At 40.3% G+C, this 12171-nt stretch overlaps 1 long non-coding RNA gene across 1 annotated transcript; it reads right to left on the bottom strand.

The window, feature by feature from the left end:
- Positions 1–8171: 8171 nt before the first annotated feature.
- Positions 8172–8781, bottom strand: LOC137170974 (uncharacterized). Its single transcript, XR_010924695.1, has 2 exons — positions 8628–8781; positions 8172–8483 (listed from the first exon to the last, which is right to left on the bottom strand). It is a non-coding gene; the product is annotated as an uncharacterized lncRNA (long non-coding RNA).
- Between the last annotated feature and the right edge of the window lie 3390 nt (positions 8782–12171).

Here is a 12171-nt window from a genome sequence, read left to right on the forward strand (position 1 = left end):
GCTACATTGTCTAGAGCAGTCTTACTTCAGTATCACCCCATTGTTACTATGAACAAGGTGAAATTAAGGCACACATTAACCTGAATATTTCAGTTACTAAATTAATGAGCTTGGGTGGATACTAGTGTTAAAAACACACAAGCACACAGTGTTCCATTTCTTATTGAATGTGCAAGACCAGTTCTGTTAACACCTACTGTTCTGTACAGGAATTAGACTGAAAATTGTTGCCTTTCACGCTCTAAAACTGTTGTGTTACAAAGCTGTGACAGAGAGGAGAATGAGTAGAGAAAGTGAATGACGGCGAATAGAATTCACAGTGTCTGGCTTTGTTTCCCAACACGTAGGATGCCAAAATAAATAGTCAACCTGAGTGTTTGGCTTCAGAAGCGGATGAACAACTAACAGGATATGAGAGATACTCGAATGACCCAAGAACTGTGAGAATCCATCTCAGGGTCTCTGGAGACAAACAGTGGGTGTTTCTGTGGGAAATTAGCCAGTGGTTGTTAGCAGCGTCACTAAAACCTACAGTAAAAAGAAAGAGGGAGAGAGCATGCTGACAGTGTTTCATCTTTCTTAGATAATCGGCCAGAGCAGTGTAAACTTAGATTAGGTTGCCAGCCTCTGCAAGGACATTAGATTTGATATTTTAGGCTGTTTACTGTAGATGTTGTGTTTTGGAAGTGAAGCACAATTACTAAAATTTGAAAGACAAGAATGTTGTGAGATGATAAAGTGATCATCATACTTTATTTGGTTTTACAACATTAAAAAATCCCCCATGTAGACCATGTTTCAAGTTGTTGCGGACCCTTCTGTTGCCCTGAAGGCACCATACACTTGCTGATATACATGGAGCTACATGATAGCTACAAGTTACAAGTTTCATCATTTCACTAGCTAGAAAAGTGCAATGCACACAAACAGCAAATCCTAAAAGCAGGAATAGCTCATTTATCAGTGTATTACAAAATTATCCATAACAGCAACTTGCCCATCAGGCACCCCTATTGGTACAGACGCACTGAGCAATCCAAAATACTTGGTTAAAGTTTAAAAAGAAATGTGTGAAAAACATTGACTGTTGGTTGAAACAAGATTTTTGGTTTTGAAGTCAGGCTAACTTTCTCCATAAGACTTTTTGCTAAACATGTCATTTTGAGCTGTTAAGATAACCAACCAATGCTGTCGTTTTTCTGGTGAGGACAGTCATTATTCGCACAACTGCAAGAAGAATGTCAATCATTTTAACCAATTTGAACAAAATGCTGCTGTTTTTTCTGGAAATGGGGCACCTGTGGCTCAAGAGGGTCATCCATAAATAACCGCCCATCGGACTTGACCAGCCAGTAGCAGTCACCAGTGCTGTGGCCATGGACTCTCTTTGGATAATTAATCTGACTGTTTGAGATGTTACCAATGGAAGGAGGAAGCGCTCCATGGCTCTGATGGCTCATACAACAGATGCTGTTTAGTGGGGCAGGTGAAAGTACAAAAAACAAAATCCAGGAAGTCTTGCTTGATGTTTGTCCTTAAATGACCCCAAAAACTAAGCCACTCTGTCAAGCAGACCAACGCATATCAACTCTAAGTCTTCATCAGGATCTCATCATCTCTCATCAGGGATGAAGACTTATAATTGATATGCGTTGGTCTGCTTGATTGCCTATGCTCAAAGGATAAATACTTGATATTATTTCACCAGAGTGGCTGATTTTTTTTTCCATGGCTGTCTGCACCACTTAAATATCAAGCAAGACTTCATGAATTTTGTTTAAAATGTCTTTCTCAACCGGTATCTGTTTCTTACATTTATGTAATAAAAGTACAAGTCAGAGACTTTAATGAATTTTAATGGCAATGAGCTAAGAGCCTTAATACATGTGTTTACCCGAGAAGGCCTTAAACTCCCACATGATGGAACCCCTCCAAGCATGACTCATGTATATGCTTAACTTAGTGACATTTAATGAGGGAAAGGCATTTAACACTCACTGGATCCCCTTAGAATATCATAAAATAGTCTTTGATGTACAAAGTTTTGGACTATTAAAGTGTTCTTACATAAGAATTCTCATTTAATATCAAATGGACACCCAATTGGTCATGGGTGACTACTTTTGAAGGGCCTGTTCACCCAAATTATAAAAAGGAAAAAAAAAGAAATTAAAAAAGAACTCTGAACCTCGCTGCTACCGTGGGTTCCTGCGGCATATAACACCAATACAACAGGTGGGTCACAGAGAACTTTTCGGCTGCTTGCACACGTTTCCACATAAACAATAAACATAAAGCCACCATGCGCCTGTGGTCGGCCGGCTTCTGGCGCATGCGGTTTGGTCCCTGGTGTCCCTCCCCAAATAATAGTTCCGGCCTTCGCCAACCAAATCCTGACAACCAGCCTGTCTGTCTTGTGCGTATGCAGCCATCTGAGCTCCAGCATACTACTGCATTTGAAAGGGAGAGTACAATTAGTTAATCAGCATCAGCTGTGCTAATCAACTCACCTGGCACTGCTCTCCTGAGCCATCTCCACACCTCTCTCTCCTGCAGCTACACACTGACCACGCCCACCTCCACAATGGCTTAAAGGGGGCATATTATACACATTTCTGGATCTATATTTATATGTTGGGGCTCTGCTGGTATATCTTGCATGATTTAAATTCCTTATTTATCTTATACTGGTCCTTTATGCAACCCCAGTTCAGCCTCTGTCTGAAACAGGCTGTTTAAACTACTGTCTCTTTAAAGCTAGGTTTATGCTAGACGCAATGTCCCCGGCATGAGGGTACACACACCAAAAATGACGTCATCTTTGTAACTAGGCTAGTGCTGTACGTGGACATGTTGAAGTAGCTGAAGTGCATTTCTTCGTCAATAGCATGCATCAGCCTCACAATATGGCTATATTCCCCATCGAGACAATTCTCTGCATGTAAGGGATGGACAGACCATCTCCTCTTGTGTCACCTTTGTAGTTTTAATAGCCATAAGCAGATAGATTCTTCCTAAGCAATGACAAGTTCCAGGGCAGTGTGTGTAGCCATGTTGGATGATGACGTTCTTCCAGTAACACTCGATGACCTCTTGCTTATTCACATAATATTTGGTTTGTACCCTCCCTGGCTTTTCAGACAATACTTTGACAGACAATGCGTTGTGCATGTGCGTAGCTCACATGCCAGAACCTCGAATTCTGTCAGTAATAAGTCACATAATTTCTCTCAAATATTGATCAAAGGAAACTTCAGTTGAGAGTCATGTACCAGCATCACTATGCAGTACATGGTAATCCTGTGATTGCATGCAAGAAAGCAGAGACGAACTGTGTTGTCTGGAGCAAAAAAAAGAGCATCTGCATTTCATTACACCAAAAGGAGGCATGGAAATCCAATAGCAGTTGTGTCTCAGAGGGCGTGCACATGTCTGTGTGTGCTTGTGTAGGTTGGTGTGTGTTTCCATGCAGATATACATACCTGGCAAACATTACATGTTTCAGCTGTTTGTGCTTGTTAAGAAAAACAGCAAACAGACAGTTGTTTGCCAGTGTGGAAAAGCATGTTGTGTGTGAATGTGCCTTGCATTCCCGTGTCCCTATTAATAATTGCTCTTTTTTAATACCCAAGACAGGAGTGTGCTGCACAGTGCTGCACTGAAAACCAAATTTATTCATGACGAACATAATAAGACAGTAGAAAGGAGAGGAGGTGGGGAAATGGGAACTATTCCTGAGTGGCGATGGGTTACTGCATGTCCTTGGTGCCTCCATGGTTCGGTGGTGGAGACACAGATGGATACACTTACTCTGAACAGGGTGACTGACAGCTCCTGTCTCAGTCTGCATTTAATTTACACGCAGGGCTGTCTTGCACTGATAACCTCAGTGATGTAGCGTAGCTGCCTCGGTGGTGACAGAGGAGAGGAGAAATGTGTTTAATTGTGATTCATCTGATGGTCACTCATCAGCCGAGACCGTAGCTATAGGAGAACAGGCCGACAGGGTGCTGATGATAGATCATGGGTAATGAGAGTGTGAGAAGTTCATGTGTCATACAAGTCATCAGTCCCTATTTCACCTCCCTTGAGTTGGTGAAATCACCTCCTCTTGTGTCAAGGGAGAAGGAAAAGCAGCAGGAGAAAGACTATTTAATTTGAGGGCAAGAACGTCATCTGTGATCTATCAGCTGATGGAAATGTCTTTCCGAGAGCGGATTCAGAATGTCAGGTGGGAGCTCGGGAACAACACAAGGGTGACTCACTGTGATGTGGGCGCCATGTCTGGGAATGTTCTCAGTTGTAGCCTTTCATGTTTTAAAGATGTTTACCAGGGAACTTTTTAAAATCAGTTTGCCTCAGACATTTTACATGTGTGATCCTCCTCACCTGATTGTAATCATGGAGAGAAAATAAAAAATCCTCCCTCAGTTTTGCACACAGATGAGATGGAAGAGATGTTATTGTGGAGTTGGGAGATGGAGATGGAGGGAGATGGGGGAGGGTGAATGATAAATCATGTCAGGAGCACATGAGGATGAGGGAGCCGTGACATCGATCACCGCTGCAGCGCATTTAATGAGGAAATCCGGACAGACAAGGGGCGGAGACAGCAGTCTTTCACCGTGGACGGCTGTCAGTCAATCTCAAATTTTAGCATTTAGTAGACACTTTTATCCAGAGCACTTTAGTATGATATAAAAAAAATTAAATGACCTCAGCAAATGCTTTTGCTTGTTAAACCAAAGCACATATACCGTATTGTTCTCATCAAACAAGATCTGTACCTCCACAAAGAGACATTAGATGGAATTTAAACTGTGCAATAATAAGGCGACCATGGATCAGTGTGCTAATGGATTACTGACCATGACTGGTTGCAGGACATTGAAGAATAATTCCTCTTTATTAGAACTCTGGTCTTAATTTCATAGTTCTGGCCATAATTTAATTTCAACAATTGGAAATGTATAACAATATTTATTGAGGTTAGTAACAGAGAAAGATTTCTGGTGATTAGACTCCATCAATGTGAAGCATCTTCATAGGCCCATATGAAGATAGAAGACTGGACAGGATCCCCCCAGAGTCTAGACACTGGCGGTGTTGGAGTGGAGCCAGCAGGTGGTTGATGGAAACCTTCGGAAGAGTCTCCCTGGATACCGTAGAGGTCATGGCAGTGATGGGGAAGAGGTGGGTCTGAAAGAAATCATATCACAATCACATTCAATGATATTTAAAGAATGGCAACCAGCAACTGATTGGCTCGAGGAATGCGGGCAGAAAGATCATTAGTCAGGTTTGGTGATGTCAGAATTCTGAATGAAGGGGTTTTGACAGTGTGGGAAAGAGGAAGGGACAGAGAGAAATAGAAAAGGAGGAAATAGCTCACATTCTTCCATAGAGGAAAAAAAGACAGAATGTGAAAGACGAGATCTTCCTTAGAAGAAACACAAGAGGTCAGATGTTCAGACCAGTTATAAAAAAGCAAGTTTAGCCAGACTATGGTAAAAAATTTTACCATTCATCTTTGTTTTTTTTGTTTGTTTGTTTGTTTTTTTTACAAATAAGTTTGGCACACCTGAGATTTGTGTAAATTCACTGGACATTGGACACTAAAACACATTGGACATTTTAATGATGTTGCCACATTAGAGCTCAGCAATTGAATGGTGAGTAAAATGTTAGCATAACTGGTAGAAATCATGGTCCAAACTTTGGCAAAAATTCTTGTTAAGTGCAACTATCCTTTAAAAAATAATAAATCCCATAAAAAGACCAAACCAACCTTCCATCTTCCCTACTCTGTCTGTTGGACTCAGCTGCAAGCCCTCATGTTCCTAAACAGAGGACATAAATCTAGACTGGTTGAAATATATACTTTCATTTTTAAAACAAGGTTAACTAATTTCATAAATTAAAGCTGGACACTGTAGTTTTTTTAAGCTTTGGATACTTGTTAGTAGGATCAGCTCAATGTAGGTTTGGTCTTATTTAAATGGGATTTGTTTAAAGTGAAAGAAATATAAAATCCCATCAGATTTACCCTTTATTAAAGTCAGAAGAACCATTTTGGACCTGTGATGGCTTATTTGAGATTATAGAATGTGTCTCTGTCAGCCTAAATCGGGCTAAATTATTTTAATGAGGTTGTCAGGTGGCGTGTCCTTTTAAACTGAACAAAAGCCTATTACCGCTGAGGGAAAGAGAAAAAAGTCTTGCAACCTATGGACAAGAGGACATGATGTAATTCAGGTTCTGTGGCCTCAGGGGAGTCAGTGTACTGAGGAGGTTTTATTAAAACGGAGGGAGAATAAAGAGTAATAGTGTATAATGTAGAGCTGTTTTGACAATCTTATGTGGTTCAGGTAATATGATCCTGCACGCCCGTCTCTGTTGTGGAAGTGGAAAATGAGTTTTGAGGGAGTCATTATAACAAGAGCTGTTCTGTGTTTTTACCTTCATACATGACAGAGATGACATACGAAAGGGGGTAATTGCATTTTTTTTTCTCTCCCTCCTCTCCTCCAGTTCATATTACAGGAGAAATATGAGAGGGCTGGGTGTGTGAAGGGCTGTCTGTGGCAGCTTTGACAGCCAATTTAGTCCTGCAGAAACAGACCTGTCCCTCTAGCACTGGGGGTTAGAACTGTCACACATGCACTCACGTAAAAAAGACCTCTCTCTTGTTTTTTTTTTCTTTCACCCCGTCAACCATCTTTTTCCAGCTGCTGTTGTCTTATCTTGATTAGATTCCCGCAGCAGTTGCTGTATACTAAATGTGCACCGTTTTTCAAGGTTTTATTTCTTCTTTCTTTCCTAACCACAGCTGTATAGAAACTCCACATATTGCTGTCTCCTCTAAAAAAAAGTTTCTATTATGGATTTATGAAGATACAAAAAAAAAAAAAAAAGTATCGATCACTGTTGACAGAGACGAATGGTTTCATATTTTGGAGTTTACTGTTTTTCTTTTGGCTTGTATTGCTTTTCTACTTTTTTATACCAGAAAAAAGGCAACAAAATATGTGAAAGGTCTTAAACTTTCTCAGTTTAAGAACAGTTTGGCCATCGGCAGTGTTTTGTAGAAAAAAGGGCAATATAAAACTTGTATTCTGACTTTCTAGTGAGAGATTTGAAAGGTTTTCGTAATACAGTCATACATACTCTTTGTATTATTCATGTTATAGATGTTCAATTCAGTTCTCTGTATCTGTTTATTAGCTTTTTACCGGAGAGTTAGATGATAAGATTGATGCTTTCTGTAATTTCTGTGCATTAATTATGAAGATAGAGCTGAGAGTTAATTACCTTAGCTTAGCGTAAAGACTACAAACAGGGCAAAACAGCTAAACTGACTCTGTCCAAAGCTTAAAATATACCTTCCAGCCACTCCAAAGCTTATTAATTAACATGTTCTATCTTGTTTGTTTGATCAGTTAATGTTAATTAGTGAGCATTAGAGGTGCTTGTAGGTGTACATTCAACACGTTCTCACTCCCAACTTGTCACATACCGAAGCTTGGTCAGGACCTTGTAAGGTCTTAGGTTTAGGCACAAAAACCACTTGGTTAGGGTTAGAGAAAGATCATGGTTTGGGTTTAAATAAAAAATTTAATTAAATTAAAAATCAGTGGTTTGCAGAAACGTACAATGCCAACGTTTTATTCTGGTGACCAGGCTGAAATTTGTCACCTTATATAGACATCATCGATCTCATGGCGTCTATTTCAGACGTTGTGGGAGTTCAACAGAAGTCTATCTGACTACCCTGCATGTTGAAAAAATGACGCCACGGGTCCTGACCAAGCTTCAATATGTGAGGAGTTGGGAGTGAGAACGGGCTGGTACATTTTAGCTTCCAAGTGTGCCAGGCTGGCTGTTTCCACCTGTTTCCAGTCTTCAAACTATGCTAAACTAAGCTTATTCAGTGGGTTTACATGCACTAAAGTAACCAGGGTAACACAGGTAATCTACATGCAGCAGGTAAGTAATTAGTTATCTTCCCTACACTGGACTTTGGAAGCATAGCTTACTGATTTTGACTCTGTTAGTGATAGAAGACGCATCTTTCTCCTTTTTTCTCCTCTTTTTAATGTGTGTACAACTCCCAGTTCATAATTGACCAACCAGTGTATAAAGAAATGGGCAAAAGGCAACAGACCATGTAGTTAAAAACAAAACAAAACACATTGTTTTAATTGATTGCTTGTAATAAATAAATAAGGCTTAAACATGGCCAAAGCCAGGAGAGTTAAGAATCAGTTGGATAGGGAAGAATAGGACATCTGTGGCTGGGTGTGCTCAGCTTCTCTTCCCTGCGTGTAGCGAAGCCAAAACCATTACACCAAGGACTGCTGTGCTGTTGCTGGGCACTGGTTCATGGCTGGTCGGTCCCTGCATCAATGTTGGGCTGTATTTTCTAGGGGCTCTGCTAATCAGCTGCTGCTCTGCACCATACAGCTCTCCAGACATCGACCCAGCTGTTTCATGTAGTGGAAAACCAGCAGCAGGTTCAGTACACCCCCACATTGCACACAAGAGGAGACAAGCAAACTGACTCAGTGAGTTGCAAACATCATTTCTACCAAAATTGTGCACATAATAGAATACAGAGACCAACCCACATAAATACTCAGATTATCATATTTGCACAGGGAAACTACATCAAATACAACCATTAAAGTCTGTGCCTGCACACAAGAGGAGACAAGCAAACTGACTGACTCTAGCAAGTGTGGCTGGTTAAGTAACTGCGGTTTGGAGGTCACACCCAAGCACACCTGTGTACCATCAGCCCATCACCATGCAATTCACCCCAACACCACACCCACGGGACACACATCAGGTGCTCAAACAATAATAGTGTTGATCACTGCATTCATAGTAACCAGATACAGGTGAGGACAGACAGAGCTCTTCCTCACAGCGTAAATGTGTCTGAATAGTCAAAAGTTCAGCGGTGGAAACTGATTTATTTAGACTTCCACAGCTTTCTTTGTCTTAGTCAGTTTTAGTTGGACTTTGGATGGAATTATTCTAAATACGAGGATGTATCACTCCGTGTAATTACCTCATGGAAATCAACGTTCTTCAGGAGAAATCTACCTGGTGAAATCAGGTTCCTCTAATCCCTTAACCTGCTTATGATAACCAGGTGGTTTCTCGTTTACATGACAGTTGAGAAATCAGCTTACTGGAGAAAGCTGACTGTAACCCGATTACTTAAATGCATGTAAACACACTGATTGACACCGGCAAAAGAGTGAATAAGAGTATTTTCCAAATTGTCAAATTATTCCTTTAAAAGTTTAATCATCTGTGTAGCTTTTCTCTCACAGCATTGCCCTTTTGGAGAGGTTGCATAAATGTATGAAGGATGAGATGGAGATACTTTGCCTCAGCTGGATACAATGATGCATTTGAAGTATAAGTCACTGATTTAGAGATAAATCCATTGACTTTGCTGAGCCTGGCAACACCGTGAGATATGGTCATAAGTTTATTGCGCTGCTCCGTGGTGGAGTGTTTGTGCCCACTTCAGCTGCTGTAAATCAACAAGAGGGTTAGAAAAATCACAGCACAGCATCAGATAGCTTCCAGTCCTTGGCTAACCTTCAATTTGTGTGTGTGTGTGTGTGTGTTTGGCAGAAAGGATCTTCATCTTTGATGTGTATACGTTGATTTACTCTGTAGGGCATTACTATGAAGCCTTGTTGTTTTCAAGATATTTCACTGTCAGGTTCGTTCTAACCCCTGAGAAAGTGAGACATCATCACCGACAGTCTACTCTCCAGGTGTTTTTTAATGCATTCATTAACTGCACAATGGCTGCTACAGGTCAAAGTTCAATGTAATCGCATGCTGCCCTACTCTCAAAGCGCACCACTTGCTCATTTAGCCTTTTCAAAGCTGGCACATGTGACTGTAGCTGCATGCTTATGTGCAAATCATCACACATTGCTGACACACATACATACACTCTTACTGATACTTGCACACATACACAAACTTGTACAGTATGCCTGGGTTAGACTCATCTTTTAATGGATGCCTTTGTTTTTTTGTTGAAATAAAACACAAATCCACACCACACATGAACAATAGCAGCATCGGAACCATCTATGATCTTAACAAACACTCTCAGGCTGCATTCACATCCACGCTAATACAATTCTAATACAAGTCTGAGGTCAGGAGTCAATGCACAGGAAGCCGCTGATCTGCAAGTGATCATGTAAACCCTGCGCTTGAGAAGAGTGCATAAATGTTACGGCTTTATTCTACATCAAATAGCACAACAGCTCTCAGTGGTTTTACTGTAAAGCTCTTTTTCCTTCTTGAAGTTTGTAACAATACACCTGACTATTGAATAAAACATAAAAGGCTTTCTTACTAAGCCTGCAGGCAAATGGCTCTGAGGACAAGTTACACTAGAGATTGTGTGTGCAGGGTTTCTTCTTCTGCATTGCTTCCGTGTTTGAAGGTTGAAAGTCAAACCAGTAGGGCTGGCACATACATGCTGAGTGCAGCCAAGGGCTCCCAAGCAGGAATGTACCTGAATTGGAGCTGAATAATTTGAATATAATGGTGATATCTATCAATATTCAACAGATGTGCCAATAGAAGCATCTTTGGTCAAATCACAGAAGAATCGTCTTGCTTCTCTATTCATGTTTTCTTTTTGCGTGAGTATGTTGTCCGTGCCAACAGGTGAAAGAGAAACCTGAAACTGTTTACAGATGCTTCAGGTACTCAGGAATGTTCCAAGAGAATGATGAATATTGTAAAAGATCAAAAGCGTGTTTGATTGTGTAACTAGTAAGTGTCACATTAACTTGCCACTTTGTTTGGTTTTGTACTTGCACTTTAACTTAAAGGGGACATAATATGCTTTCTGTGATTTAATGTTATTTTTATACTGTTATGATGTAAGACGTCTCTGTATACATATGTAAAAATGCTCCCTGCAAGTGAGGAGGGGGGCCTTAAAGAGACAGGAACTAAAACATCCTGTTTCAGACAGAGGTTGAACTGAGGGGCTGCATAAAGAGCCAGTACAAGATAAATAAGGAGTTTTTTTAAAACTGTAAATCATGCAAAGATATTCCAGTAGAGCCCCACAATAAAAATGTAGACCTGGAAATGTGCATGATACACCCTCCTTTAATTAAACTGACTCTAATCAAATCATTGCCACAGTGACACATCACCTAATGCATCATTCGGGTAATATGGGAAAGAAAGACTGCTGTCACAACTAGTGACAGAAAGAAAGAGACCAGCAACAGCCTGTTTCATTAAAAGAGCACTCCACTGATTTAGCATTAAACTTCTGTAACATTGTTGAACTCACAACAAACAGTTAAACACAAAGTATCAAAATCAATGCACCAGAACCAAAGATATCATCTTTTTTATTCTACACATTCTTCTTCCTTGTCAAAATCTGGCACCTACAAAAGCAGAGCCCTGCGTTGTTTTAACCGAGGGCTCTTTCCTGTCTGAACACCAGCTGATGGTGTAACTCCCACAGTAAGTTCAGTACAGATAGCTGGTGCAACAGGCTGCAAAACTAAAGATTTTGAGCTTTTATCTGTCACACACACACACACACACACACACACAACAAACACACACACACACACACACACACACAACACACTCACACAATCAAAATGGAAGAGGTTGCCTTTGAAAATCAAAGAACAGCTCAAGTAAAGTTGAAATGTGACATTTACACAATATGTTTACTTTTCCACATTAATAATACTTTAATGCTGTAATCATCCACAGACTTCACAGTTTAATTCAGTATTTCATAGCAGAGATGATTCAACACACTTTCAATACAGCAAAAAGTGTCAGGGTGTGTGCTTTCTTTCAATACTAAAACATTTCACTTCATAAAAGTTTGATATTTGTGACTTGGAAATGAAACAAGTTCTGTGCTTTACAGTATAACAACCAGATCAACCAGGTCACTTGAATAAATAAACAGTGAGTCGTTAAATCTGTCACCTGTATTGAATCAAGATAATATAATGTGAGAAGCTACAACATACTGTTACACCCTACATACTTCTGCAACCTCAAATGCCACACAAAAGAAAGGTGTGCAATTACAAAAGGGAAGGTAGAGCAGATAATTAGCACGCATTCAGTCGAAAC

This window comes from Thunnus thynnus, chromosome 19 (assembly GCF_963924715.1).
Source record: "Thunnus thynnus chromosome 19, fThuThy2.1, whole genome shotgun sequence".
NCBI classification, from domain to species: domain Eukaryota; kingdom Metazoa; phylum Chordata; class Actinopteri; order Scombriformes; family Scombridae; genus Thunnus; species Thunnus thynnus.